At 41.8% G+C, this 14,006-nt stretch overlaps 1 protein-coding gene across 5 annotated transcripts in view; it reads right to left on the bottom strand.

The window, feature by feature from the left end:
- Window positions 1-11,865, bottom strand: part of sema4d (sema domain, immunoglobulin domain (Ig), transmembrane domain (TM) and short cytoplasmic domain, (semaphorin) 4D) — a 145,306-nt gene extending 133,441 nt beyond the window's left edge. For 2 of the 5 annotated variants that reach the window (XM_052019966.1, XM_052019965.1), the window contains exon 1: window positions 11,551-11,865. The gene's annotated coding sequence lies outside the window, so the exon portion shown is untranslated. Of the gene's footprint in view, window positions 1-10,835; window positions 11,206-11,550 lie in introns of those variants that run through there. The other 3 variants (XM_052019962.1, XM_052019960.1, XM_052019959.1) reach the window with 3 other exon arrangements.
- Window positions 11,866-14,006: the final 2,141 nt, after the last annotated feature.

Below are 14,006 nucleotides of genomic sequence, written 5' to 3'. Positions count from 1 at the left end.
GCAAGTCATTATTAAATAGAGGTTTGGAATCACATTATTGATCAACATCTTGTAAGAATTTTTCTATTGGTAAATTTTGTACCAGTTTGATTCTAAAATGATAAATGAAATATTTCTAAACATATTTCACTGTGAACCTATTTTGCAAGACCTGCAAACACTGCACAAACAAATGCATTGCATACTATCAAATATCTTGGACAATATCTCAGTCTATTATTTGCAGCATTTTCTAATGTTCTCACTGTTTTCTCCTTCCTGCACCAAGTATGCTGATTAATATTAGAAGATATCGATACTGCTGCCTCTCCCATATCTGACCATTCTTTGAGCCCTTGACAGACATATATTGGCTGTTCAAACACGAACAGAGCCATAGCTAACTTCAATCACAACCATGGCCATAAGAATCAATTGGGAGATCACTTAGACCATCTTATAGCCTTCAATGCCGAACCAATCCAAAACTAATTCAACTGCTTCAGTTGCTTCTCACAGATCTTGCTTTCCTTAATATATTTATCCATTTTCCCCTCAAATATATGCCTCGATTATCCTCATGGCAAAGTATGCAATGTGTCACAAGAACATAGAATAAAGAAATTTATACTAACCCCTCATCAACAGACAGAAGTAGGCCATTTGCCCAGCAAGTTCACGTGTTTTGCCTCCACATGAACTAATGCGTCCAAGCACATTTATCCACCCCGAGGCTACATCTCTTCAACTAGTTATCCAATTTAATCTTTGACACCCCAGGATCCATGCCTCAGCCACTAATAGTGGAATTGATTTACATAACCTCAATCCTCTGGAGAAAATAACCCGTTGTTACTCCCCCTCACATGCCCATCAAGACCCCTTTGGTTCTTCTTTCCCACTCACCTACACCAAGGGTAATTTACAGTTCTCGGCTCAGAAGGGCATAGTAGCTCAGGCGCCAGTCTCAACTTCCTTTGGTTAGCAATGGACCAGCATTCACATTGTACCAATGACAAGGATCCGATCCAATCCAGGAAACTACTGACCCTCCTCCCAAGCTATTGCCACTACCCACTCAATTATTGTGCAATGATGATGCTTCGATACCACTGGCCCCACATTCAGTCGACTGTGGTCTAAGTAGGGCCAAGCAGGCTTGTCAAGAACTAAATGGATCTGGCAGAATTGAACAACTTGAATTGATGCGGTCGGGGACAAGGGGAAGAAGAGTGCTACTTAACGCGGATAAGTACAACGCTATAGAATGTGGCACAGGGAATAAAGTGGCAACACTAAATTTAATTATTAAAACAGACAGAATGAAGGACAAGGTCTCATCTTTTTTTCCTCCCTCACAAAAGACGTGGCCATTCAGCCCATCAAGTCTATGCCAGCTCTCAGTCCCACTGCCCCAATTCACTGCAATGACGTACAAACACCACACATTCAACACTAGAGGCCAGGTTCAAACAAGGTGTTTGTCAGCTTACATCTGCTCCACCATGCTGCCCTAAAATAAGCTTTTCGGGTTCCTGTTAGACATTTTGATAACATCAAGGTTAATAGTTTAATGAAACCACATTGTATCAGCAGGACTAATGCCCATTCAGGGGAGGAAATCTGCAAATACGTGACTCTAAACTCACCACAACAAGGTTGAAGTTTACAAATGATACAAAGACTGGCCACCTGATTAATACGTGAAGAAGAGGCAAGTGTAAGTCTACAGGAAGGTACAAAATGTCTGGTCTGTTGGGCAGAAAGTGATAAATAGAAGAGCAAGAAATTGAGTGACACAGAGGAAAAAAGGAACCTTGGAGAGTAAATTATCCGGTCCTTAAAATGGCAGCTAGACAGGGAAATAGAATGATCAAAAAGGTATACAGGATCCTTTCCTTTATTAGCCGAGGTGTAGATACAAGACCAGGAAGACTATACTAGAATGTAGGTAACACAGCTCAAGTACAGTTCTGAGCACATCATAAAAAAGATGTGATTGCTCTGGGGAAGGTGCAGATGGTTAGAAGGACATGGCTCAGACTGGAAAATTGTAGCTATGAGGTACATTTGGATAGGCTGGCATTGATTTTTTTGGAACACAGGAAGCTGACTTGAGGCGTATAAAACTACAAGTATAGATACAATAAGTAGAAAGAACCAACTTACCTTAGTAGAGGGGTCAAAAACTAGGGAGCAATAGATTTAAAGTATTTGGTTGAAGAATTGGAGGGAAGGCGAGGAAACCAGAGAGCGTAAAGATATGGAATTCACTGCCTGAAAAGGGTGGTGAAGCAGAAGCTCTCATCAAATTTAAAAAGGACTTGGATGTGTCCATGAAAAGGTGCCACCTGCAGGACTATGGGCCGAGTACTGGAAGGTAGGATTAGGCTGGGTAGCTCTTTTTTTAAACTGGCACAGACACAAAGGGCCGAATGGCCTCTTTCTCTGTCACAAATTTTCTATAATTCGTAAGTGTCCTCTGGAATGATGTCTTGAGCCATCATTTATGTACTTGTACATATACATGTACTTGTGCATATGACAATAAACTTGACTTTAACCTTACAGCTATCATGTTAAAACAGAAAAAGAATTACAACAGACATACTGTACAGAAAGTCACTCCCGACTCAGTCGACCTTCCACAGTTTCCTCACATCTGGGGGCTAGTGATGAAATTGGGAGTATCATCCCATGGATTAGTGAAACAACAGTCTGATTAAAGTCCCCTTCACAGAATCAAAGATTGAAGACAATGTGCCAGACTCCTCTGTCACAATCCCTGACTACATCCTGTCTCACCAGAACAGACACAACAGAGCTGGCAGTAGAGTGATACACAGGCAAGAGAGAGTGGCTCAGAATTCCTCAACATTGACTCCAGACCCTAAGTAGTCTCAAAGCAATGGGTTAGTCAAGGACAAGGAAATCTCCTGATTGATACCAACCAAACTCGCTCAGTAAAGAGATTACTTCTCCTCCACGACAAAAAAAACACTTGAAGCATTTAAAATAGCATAAGGACAAAATGTACTCTGGGTAAGGCTCTTCAATATCTGTCACTAGCGAGTGAAGTAACCAAGGCCCTGGTTCCCAGCTACCAGACTGGATCTGCAGCAGGTGGTGAATGAACCAACACCCGGAATAAATTTGTTTAATCTCTTCACCAAGCTATCTTTGGCAGATACATCTGTCCATTACATCAGTGATAGGGGTGACCACCACACAAACCTTCTGCAAAGTCCTATCTTAGTACAGAGAACACCCATCACTGAATTATACAGCACTTCTATTATGGTAAATGAGATAGACTCAAGATCTAGCAGCTTAGAACTGGGCATCCATGAGGTTCTCTGGATAATCAACAGCAGCAAAAAAAAAATGCAGAGCATTACAATCTCTAAACTCATGGCCCTGCATACTGTATCTCTCACTGAAACATTAACGTCAAGCCAGGGGATCAATGCTGATTCAATGAGTTTAGAAGGGAATTCCAGGATTGGTAGCCAGCTTGAACTGCCAAGCTGATGAAGTTGCAACACAGAACTACATGCATGCTACACACAAAATAACATAACGCTAAAGACAAATCTAACTGATCCCCAAACCCAACTTCAAATCAAATCCCTGCCCTATCACACCTATCATGAATAGTGCCAGACTCTTAAATTGGAGAAGATGATTCCAAATACATCCCCTCCTTATCAATGGCAGGGCCCAGCATATGAAAGCTGAAGACAAGACTAAACTTTTGCAATATGTCCAGTCAGAAATGGTGAGTGGATGATCTAACTCTGCTTTCTCTGAAGATTCCTGCCATCACAGAAACCAGTCTTCAGCCAATTCAATTCAAGTCATTTGCCACCAGGTAATGGCTAAAAGGATTGGATGTGCCAATGACTACAAAACCAGACAATATCCCAGCTATGGTACTGAAGACCTGAGCTCCAGAACTAGCTGCCTTAAGTCGAGCTACAGTAAAGTTACAACACTGACATCCACCTGATCCAAGTACAACCTGTCCACATAAAGCAGGTCAAATGCAATCTGGAAAATTACTCACCCAATCAGTCAAATTTCAAATTAACAAGTGATGGAACCATCAAAAATACTATCAAGTGGTACTTACTGACCAATAACTTGATGCTCAATGTGGCTTCAACTAAGACAGCTCAACTCCCTCCATCACAGACCTGGTCTAACCATGGACCAAATAGCTGGAGTTCAGAGGCACAGCAATATCACAGCAGCATTTGAACAATGTGGCATCAGAAGCCCTGCAAAAACTGAAGTCAGCAGATTAAGGGAAACAACACTCCAATGGTTGGATGAAGAAAGGAAGATAAGCCGTGGCTGATGAGGGCCAATGATGCCAGCCCCCAGACATCAATACAGAAGTTCCTCAGGGTAGTGCCCCAGATCTAAGCATCGTGCTGCTTCATTAATGATTGCACAATATTCAATTCCATTCACAGGTCTTCGACAAATGAAGCAGTTTACTTTGCACAAGATCTAGACAACATTCAGGCATGGACTGAAAAGTGGCTGGTAACATTTGTGCCACAGAAGTTCCAGGCAAGCTTCCACGCGACTGCTTTGAGTCAGTGAACTGGTCCATGTTCAAAGACTCAGCTGCCAGCCTAGATGAGTAGGTCACCACCATCATGGACTTTTTCAGCAAGTGTGTTGAGGACTGTCTACCAAAGAGGACAATCAGGATGTTCCCAAACCGGAAACTATGGATGAACCGGGAGATCCACTCCCTACTGAAGTCTAGAACTGCAGCATTCAAATCAGGTGACCCCGACCTTTACAACAAATCGAGATATGACCTCTGTAAAGCTCAGAGATGCCAAGAGAAAATATCAGTCCAAAATTGAGTCCCAGACCAGCCATCAGTTATGGCAGGGTTTACATGCTACAACTGGCTACTAAAGAAAGTCGGGCAGCATTATCAACAGCTCATCCCTTCCCAATGAACTTAACACATTCTATGCCCGTTTTGAATAGAAGGAGGTTGGTATGTCACCACCCACCGTGACAGCCTCCAATGAAACTGAGCCCACGGTCACCATTCGGTCACCAAGATCAGTCTTCCAGAGTGTGAACCTGCAGAATGCATCTGGCCCAGATGGTGCAGCTGGCCGTGTCCTCAGATCCTGTGCAGATCAGCTGGCAGGGGTATTTGCAGACATTATAAACTTCTCCCTACTTCAATCTGAGGTTCCCACCTGCTTTAAGACCACTATCATCCTAGTACCCAAGAAAAACAAGCCAATGTGCCTTAATGACTACTGCTCAGTGGCTCTGACATCCATCATCATGAAGTGCTTCAAGAGGCTGGTCATGACGCACATTAACTCCCTCCCAGAAAACCTTAACCATCTCCCTGGTCCTACACTCATCTCTGGAGCATCTGGAGAGTAAAGACACCTACGTTAGACTGTTTATTGACAGCTCCACCTTCAACACTATGATTCCGAGCAAACTCATCACCGAACTCCAAGACCTGGAACTCAATACCTCCCTCTGCAAATGGATCCTTGACTTTCTGACCAACAAACTGCAGTAAGTAAGGATAGACAGCAACACATCCGACACAATTATCCTCAACACTGACACCCCATAAGTCTGTGTCCTCAGCCCCCTATACACTCGTGACTGCGTGGCTAGATTCTGCTCTAATGCCATCTACAAGTTTGCAGATGATACCACCATAGTAGGCCGAATATCAAATAACAATAAGTCGGAGTACAGGAAGGAGATAGAGCGCTTGATGTGGTGTCATGACAACAACTTTTCCCTCAATGTCAGCAAAACAAAAGAGCTGGTCATTGACTTCAGGAAGGGGGGTGGTACACATACACCTGTCTACATCAACGATGCTACATCAACGATGCTGAGGTCAAGAGGGTTGAGAGATTCAAGTTTCTAGGAGTGAACATCACCAATAGCCTGTCCTGGTCCGACCACGTAGACACCACGGCCAAGAAAGCTCACCAGCACAACTACTTCCTCAGGAGGCTAAAGAAATTTGGCATGTCCCCTTTGACACACGCCAACTTTTATCAATGCACCACAGAAAGCAACCTATCTGGATGCATCACAGCTTGGTATGGCAGCTGCTCTGCCTGGGACCGCAAGAAACTGCAGAGAGTTCTGGACACAGCTCAGCACATCACAGAAACCAGCCTCCCCTCCATGGACTCTGTCTATACTTCTTGCTGCATCAGTGAAGCAGCCAGCATAATCAAAGACCCCATCCACTCAGGACATTCTCTCTTCTCCCCTCTCCCATCAGGCAGAAGATACAAAAGTCTGAAAGCACGTACCACCAGGCTCAAGGGCAGCTTCTATCCCACCGTTATAAGACTATTGAATGCTTCTCTTGTACGATGAGATGGACTCTAGACCTCAAATCTACCTTCTTATGACCTTGCACCATATTGTCTACCTGCAATGCACTTCCCCTGTAACTGTGACACTTTACTCTGTACTCTGTTATTGTTTTACTACCTCAATGCACTGTGTAATGAATTAATCTGTGTGAACCGTATTCAGGACAAGTTTTTCACTGTACCTCAGTACACGTGACAATAATAAACCAATTCCAATATCCTAGAGTCTAGCTACTTGCCCTTGATATTGAATGGAATTAACATGACCAAGTACAGCACCATCAACATTCTGGTGTCACCATTAATCAGAACCTCAAATGGACCAGACACAAATACCATGGCATCAAGAGTAGGTCAGAGGCTGGATATCCCCCAATGACTCACCTGAAGACTGCTAAGAAGACACAAGTCAGGTGTGTGATGGAGTACTTTCTGCTTGTCTGGATGAGTGTGCTAACAACATTGAATCTCAACATTATCAAATATAAAGCAGCCCACCTAATGGAGCTCTGCCCACCACCAAAGCATTCATTTCCTCCACCACTGGTACACAGTGGCTACAGTGCACATAATCTTCAAAATGTATGCAAAATTTAGAGTACATACTGAATGCTGGGTTGTACAGCACTTACCTGTAAGATTCTGATTTTGTGCAGAGCACAAGCCCAAATATACCTAAAGTACCATGCAAAAATCCTTGTTGCATTATGAGAAAGACATTCAAGCATGAGAGATAATGCAGCAAAATACAACTATAATGATGACTAGACTTTGCCATGAAGAGGGATCACATAAGCTGAAATCGAAGTCAAACAAGATAAATGCCAGTACATTTAGAATGGTCACAGAACATACAGCGAGGCAAAAAAAAATACACTCAGAATTATCAATTTGATTTCAGCACACAAGGTTCAGTGCCTCACTTTAGTCTGTGTGCTCTTAAGACCATCAGTGCTACTCCAACAATGGCTATGAAACAATGGGCAAGAGCAAGCTAACAGGAGTATTTGGGGGGGGGGGGGGGCGGGAGAAATGCTAAGCAGTCTACACTAAACAGCATTTTTATCTAGTACTATATAACAACATTCTATTGGTGAAGCCATTCATACAAAATGGCTTTGCTTTACTATTCAACTTCAGAAATTTATTCAGTCTGCCATCCTATATCCTTGATCAACATAAATGGTCAATTCAAGACCATGCAAATCAATTCTAGACTTCGACTTTTAATAATCAGTACTGCCTGATTCACCCATTTTCCTTCCAAACGTATTGGTCTCCTGCTCCTGTACTTATAGTTTATTCAAGGTAAAGAACAAGCAATACATATTCCACAACCTTTAGCTGGATCTGCAGATAATGAACCACAAAAATGCAATCCTCTAATATCAAAAAAGTGCAAAAAGTAATTTATAAAAATAAATTCATTTATTAAACCTACACACTGGTTTTCCCTTTTCAAAAGGATAAGCTGAAATATGCTGCTGTCTGACTCTTTACCCAAGCAACCATCCTCTAGTGCCTCAGCTTGCATCCATCAGCAAGTCATTTGATCCTAGTGGACATCATTAACAAGGCTGACCCTGTCAGAGAGAAAATCAATATTAGGCCATCAGGCTGATCTTTCCCTCCTTAGTTCAGTGTTGAGCCAATAAAAGTACCATCAAGGATGATATTATGATTTACAGAATTAATATGATTTTTCTGTGATTACAGTATTTAAAAAATGCTGTCTAAGGTAGCAGATTCTACTGAAAATAAAGTTCTAAGATTGCCTATATATCAAATGTAAATCATACGTAAAAATGTAGATCTTTCACCTATTAATACTTCAATCCAAAGTTGATTCAGCTCCTGACAGGAAAAATATGGGATGAACCTCCTACATTCTAGTTTATTGTCCTTCTCCAAAAACTCATTTCACAAGCAGCTTCATACAACCAGACTTTTGTATAAACGAAACAAGTTACCACAGCAAGGTGTTCCTGAATCAGCTCTCTAAGCAACTACTGAACACTGGGTGAGGTCATATACGGTGTGCTTAAGGAAATGGACTAAATCTTAAGATCTTCATCAAGCTGAAGCACAGCAGACATGGGATCAAGCAGGCCTGGTAGTGTAGCAGTTAGCATAACGCTATTACAGCGCCAGCAACCAGGGTTCAATTCCGGCCGCTGTCTGTTAAGAGTTTGTACGTTCTCCCCGTGACTGCGTGGGTTTCCTCCAGGTGCTCCGGTTTCCTCCCACATTCCAAAAACGTACTGGTTAGGAAGTTATGGGCATGCTGTGTTGGCGCCGGAAGCGTGGCAACACTTGCGGGCTGACCCCAGAACATTCTACGCAAAGATGCATTTTACTGTGTGTTTCGATGTACATGTGACTAATAAAAAAAATCTTATGATGTCCGTTGCAGAATTCAGTGGCAAGGGACAGTGTAAATATGAGGAAATCCAGTGCACCAGTGCATACAGTAAACCATCTCCGGCTTTTAATCCACATACTTAATTGTACTAACATGTTTCCAGATGGCTTTCCAATATGAAAGTGTGACCTACGCTACTGCTATAACAGCAACGTGCCTTTATCCGAGAGCTTTAAAGAGAAGAACATTCTGCAGAGATACAAAGAAATTAAATACTATATCAACGATTGATTTGACAGGGTGACCAGTTGCTTGGTCAAAGAAGCAGTTTTAAAAGGAGAATTTTAAAGGAAAGAAACAGAAAGGCAGTGAGACAATTCCAACAAATTGAACCTAAAGAGCAGAAACCACAGCCCTGGTAATGGAGAGGATGCATAAGATGAGAGCTGAAGGGGGACTGGGGAGGGGGATGGCAATGCATGATTGGATGGGGGTTGCAGAGATAATAAGAGGCAAAACTATGGACAGATGCAAATAGATCGCTGCGGCATTTTGAGGCTCTGCCCAATGCAAATCAATAAGGATGGATGATAGGCAAGCAGAATTTTGGATGGGTATATTGATCATCTTTTTTCATAAACTTTGAGCAAAATGTTTAGTGTATATTCAAAAACATTTTCACAGTAAATGTAGCATAATTCAAGATGTGACATAATACAATCCAAGTGTTTGAATTAATCAGGAAAAATGTATACATACGGACAACAATGCTCACCTGATGGGATTAACTCCCAATGTTTTAAGATAATTAAAATGTGATTATTTTTCACGTTTGTAGCGAAAAATCAAGTAACTAACTATTGCAAATACAAAAACTGTAAAGAGATTCAAGAGTTTTCCATTTATCTATGCCTCTGTCATACCTGCAGCCCGGTTACTTGTTCTATTGCACTGAAACAGTCCAGACATGAAGTACCTTACTGCAAATGGAAAAGCAGTCTCCAGTCAACAACCCCCCACATTCACCCCCACCCCTTCTCACCCCCTGCAAGGCACAGTCGAGATCAAAAACCTCATGCGTCAAGGGAATAGATGCAAATGACATATCTCATCACGCCAAAGGCACAGTCTGTTGGAACAGCAGTACTCTGCCTTCCTTCTATTATTTGTTTATTATATCCCACTAAACTTAATAAGATACATTTATTCATCAGAAGATTTGTGAATGGTTATAGCTATTGCCAGTACCTGAAATTAAAGGTATAGCCAATTTCAACACAATTTTAGCCTACGGTGACTAACAGCATCAAACACTGCATCTTAAAATGTTTATGTTTACTGAATATTGAGTTTATTCTTGAGTTCACATAAATCTTTACAGTGGCAAGTTAAAGGGTACATCATTAGATTTAATTCTCACAACAATTAAATTTTCAATGGATCAGAAGGCCAGGTCAAAACCATTCTTGGCAATAACATTTCAGGTATATTGCCTTTCAGATTTAATAAGCTTTTCAAAAACATTTATACATATAATACCAAACAATAGTTAGAAATATTACACTTTTTCTAGCACGTAAAGCAAACTCAAAAAATAAGAAATCAGGCTTATCAAAGATTTGTAACTTTTAGATCCTGTTCACAACTTGAAGTACTGGGGGTAAAGAGCTGAGACTCCAGATTTGGTCTTGATCAAACTATTGATTGTGCACTGCTGATAAAAGCAAAAGTTGTTAAATTATGTACTAGACAGGTAGAGAAAGCAGGGTTGTTATAGTAGATTCCATTCCCTATTTATATTTCTTTATTCCCCTCTCCTTTTAATAATCTTACCTCCAACCCCCTCTCCACCCCAAACCAACCATTTCAACAGCGACCAAGAAAGCAGAAAAGTGACCTGTTCCTCAGCCTTTGTTGCTCTGGCATTCAAGCTGCCTATCAGTAGTCATGGCAAGCTCAACATGCATTCAGAAGAAAGCACCTAACAGCAGCCCACAAAACTCCTTGGCTAAAATCGATAACATGCAAAATCACTGGGGATTACTAACACATTTTTAGATTTAGACCATACTGTAATTCACAAAACACGCTACCTTTTATTTATAACAGAAACAGCAACATAACACTCGTTAAAAAAAAATCCGCACCCAAGGCCGCTGAAGATAAAATGTTGTTACCCTGTGAACATTTAATTCCTGTTGCAAAGATACTAATTTCTTCCATACCAAAAACTGTTGCGGTTAGAAGCAATCATCTCTACACGTTGAACAGCAAGTTTTGAACGCATAGTCAATGCAATTATTGCAAAAATCCAACTCTTATCCGTTTTGAAGAGATTTCAACAAGTAAACGATGATCCAGTGCCACAATGAAAGCAGTTTCAAAGGCATTAATCTCTGCCCATTTTTATCTCGTGTGTTCCAGCAGCAGTGGAGTTACGACGGTAAATGTTTGACCAATTGTTTACCCAAAAGTGCACTGACCGTGTAATTCACTGATCTCTCCAACGCACACTCAGAAATGTGGCTGAACCTATCTAACTTTATTCAACAAGGTCGGATCTTTTGCGCGCCAACAAAAGGGAGAGAGCAACAAAGTGGGTATCAATAACCTCGGGCCGGGGGCTTTAATAATAGAGAAGAGTGGAATTCTGAGGGGTGTGAAGCCACTTCAGGCGAAACTAAACTTTAAGTAAAACCTGCATTTCAAAACGAGGAAGAGATTGAAAGGTTGCTTCGCCGCTGCACTTGCTTTTCTGGCAACAACTAAAAAAAGACACTCAAAGCGGCCGAACACGCAGCAACTTACCGGAAAAGCGGGGAGGAAATGTGAAGCTATTTCAGCAGCTCTCCTGCTGCAACAAGTCCAGGTTCCGCCTCGCACTATGGCCGCCGCTGCGAGCCGGGCTGGGGCAGGTCGAGGCGCTCAGTGGCGAGCCGGCTGCTACCGCCTGCTGCAACCTCGGCAAAAGCAAGTGCACCGCACCGATTGCAACCCCCGCAAATCTGCAATCGTTCAGTATCTTTTTTTTATTTGTAATTTTTTTTTTGCGCGATGTGTATCAAAAGAGCAGAGGGAGCCTGGTAGCGAAGCGGGGATAAAGTTTCAGCTATTTGAGACTTGTCGCAGCTGCAGCCACCACGATGGCTGATCAGTTAGTCTCCCCCCAGCAACGTACGCCCCCTTTTGCTTTTGATTTTGTTGGGCAATCGTAGAAAGGGTGCTTTATTTTGTATTTACCCTTTCCCATGCAATTTTGATTTTAAAAAGCGCACTTAAAATGAAAATGATCATCCACCAATGCGCAATATTAGTTAAACAGCAATCGCCATGGAAACATCTGCATTATTTTTGGTTGTGTTTCTTTAAAGTAAGAATGTGTCGTTTTTCTTTATTTCAGTTATTTAGCTATTTTAAACACCCTGTAGGTTATTTGACTGCCACAAGAAGAAATCCGTAAACTTGAACACCTAGCGAAACTCCATATGTCTACCACTGTGTGATATAACCAGGAGTCGGGTAGTTGGTTAACCAAGGTTGTTATTGGTAGTTCAGTGTCAGTCTGCAACAATTTGCTAGCATAAGCAGTTTCTGGTTAATTAGTAAAACTATCATTATTACATGTTGCCCAAAATCTCAAATAGAAGATTAAGTCACCACTGGAGACTGTTATCCATTCCTTCAGCATAGATACAAGCAGCTCTCCTTCCAACCAGCGCCTAGCCACTCCATACTGTCAACGCCAGACTACCTCGATGTGTAGAGTTCAGGATGGGTTGGGTGTATATTCGGTGTCATGATTCAAGTTTGGATTGGGCTAGGTCAGGATGGTAATGGTTCGGTAAGGTAGGTAAAAAAAACTCTTGCAGGCTTGAGTCCAACTCAGATCAGGTTGTCCTTTTATACCTGAGCAAGCTGTTACTCCCAGTCCTATAAATGGGAACTATTATAAATACACAGGGAGCAGTCCTCGTGTAAAGCTAGTCCTATTCCCTAAATGAAAAGATCATGTTAGAAGTCCCCCAGCAGTTCAGGCAGCTGCTGGGGAGAGAGAAAACAGGAGTCAAGAAACAAAGTTAACTTCTCAGGTTGATGACCATACATAAGAACTGGAATAAAAGTTTAAGACATTTCCAATATGCTCGAGAAGACTGTTCAGCCCACTAAGTCTGTGCTGGCCCAGCAGTCCCATTTCCCCACTTTTTTCTCTGTAACCTATTCTCTCACAGGCACCTATTAACAACTCGCAATCATACCCCCTAATTCTATCAGCCACCTACACTAAGGGTAATGTACTGTAGTCAATTCATGTAACAACTAGTACATCTTTGACATGTAGAGAAAACCATGCGGGTACAGGGAGAACATGCAAACTCCACACAGACAGCAATGAAGTCAGCATTGAACCTGGGGTCACCTGATCTGTGAGAGAGCTGCACAACCTGCAGCACCATTGTAAACGGAGCAAAAAACTGTAGAAGCTTGAATTCTGAAAACAAAAAGCTGGAAGTGCTCAGTAGGCCAAGGAGCATCCATGAGAAGAGAAACAGTCGATGTTTCAACTCTAGGACCCTTCATCAGAAAACGAACATCTCTTATGTTGCAGAGAAGGGTGAGGGATGGAGGGAACAGAGGGAATGTCTATGATAGGGTGCGAACCAAAGTTGTCAAGGTAACTTGTACTTTAAAGAAAAAGGTAATTGGAGACACAAAAGAAAAAGGAAACAAATTGAAACAGGAGGGTACCACCACATCTGTGGAGAGAGAAATTAAGGATTGTAACATGTTTTAAGCACACAGGGACAGGGAGAGGAAATAACAAAAGGAAACAACACTGACAGGAAATAGGCAGGAGAGATTAATTGACAAAGGGGATACAGACAAAGGGACAAGTAAAGAAACAAAAGATGGTTTAGCAGAGAGGTAAATGTGAACAGCAGAAATATTAATGTAGTTGCTGTTCAAAAGTTCAGAACCTGATATTGTTGAACTCAGTCTTGAGTCTGGAAAACTTCGTTTGTCCTGATCTTTGCAGCATCAGGAGAAAGATCCACATCACAGTGATTCCATGAAGGAATTGTGGGAAAACTGAAATATAAGCAGGAATTAGAGGCACTAGTTTCTAGCAGTGTTTTAAAGAGCAAACACATCAAAACTAAAATTTTAAGGCTGTTCAAAACATTCAAAGCGGGAGACACAAGAGACTGCAGATGCTAGAGATCCGGACCAACACACAAAGGAGCTGGAGGAACTCAGCGGGTCAG

Source organism: Pristis pectinata, chromosome 7, assembly GCF_009764475.1.
Source record: "Pristis pectinata isolate sPriPec2 chromosome 7, sPriPec2.1.pri, whole genome shotgun sequence".
Classification (NCBI taxonomy): domain Eukaryota; kingdom Metazoa; phylum Chordata; class Chondrichthyes; order Rhinopristiformes; family Pristidae; genus Pristis; species Pristis pectinata.
The sequence above is the reverse complement of the archived record's forward strand: the minus strand, read 5'-3'. Positions and strand labels throughout refer to the sequence as shown.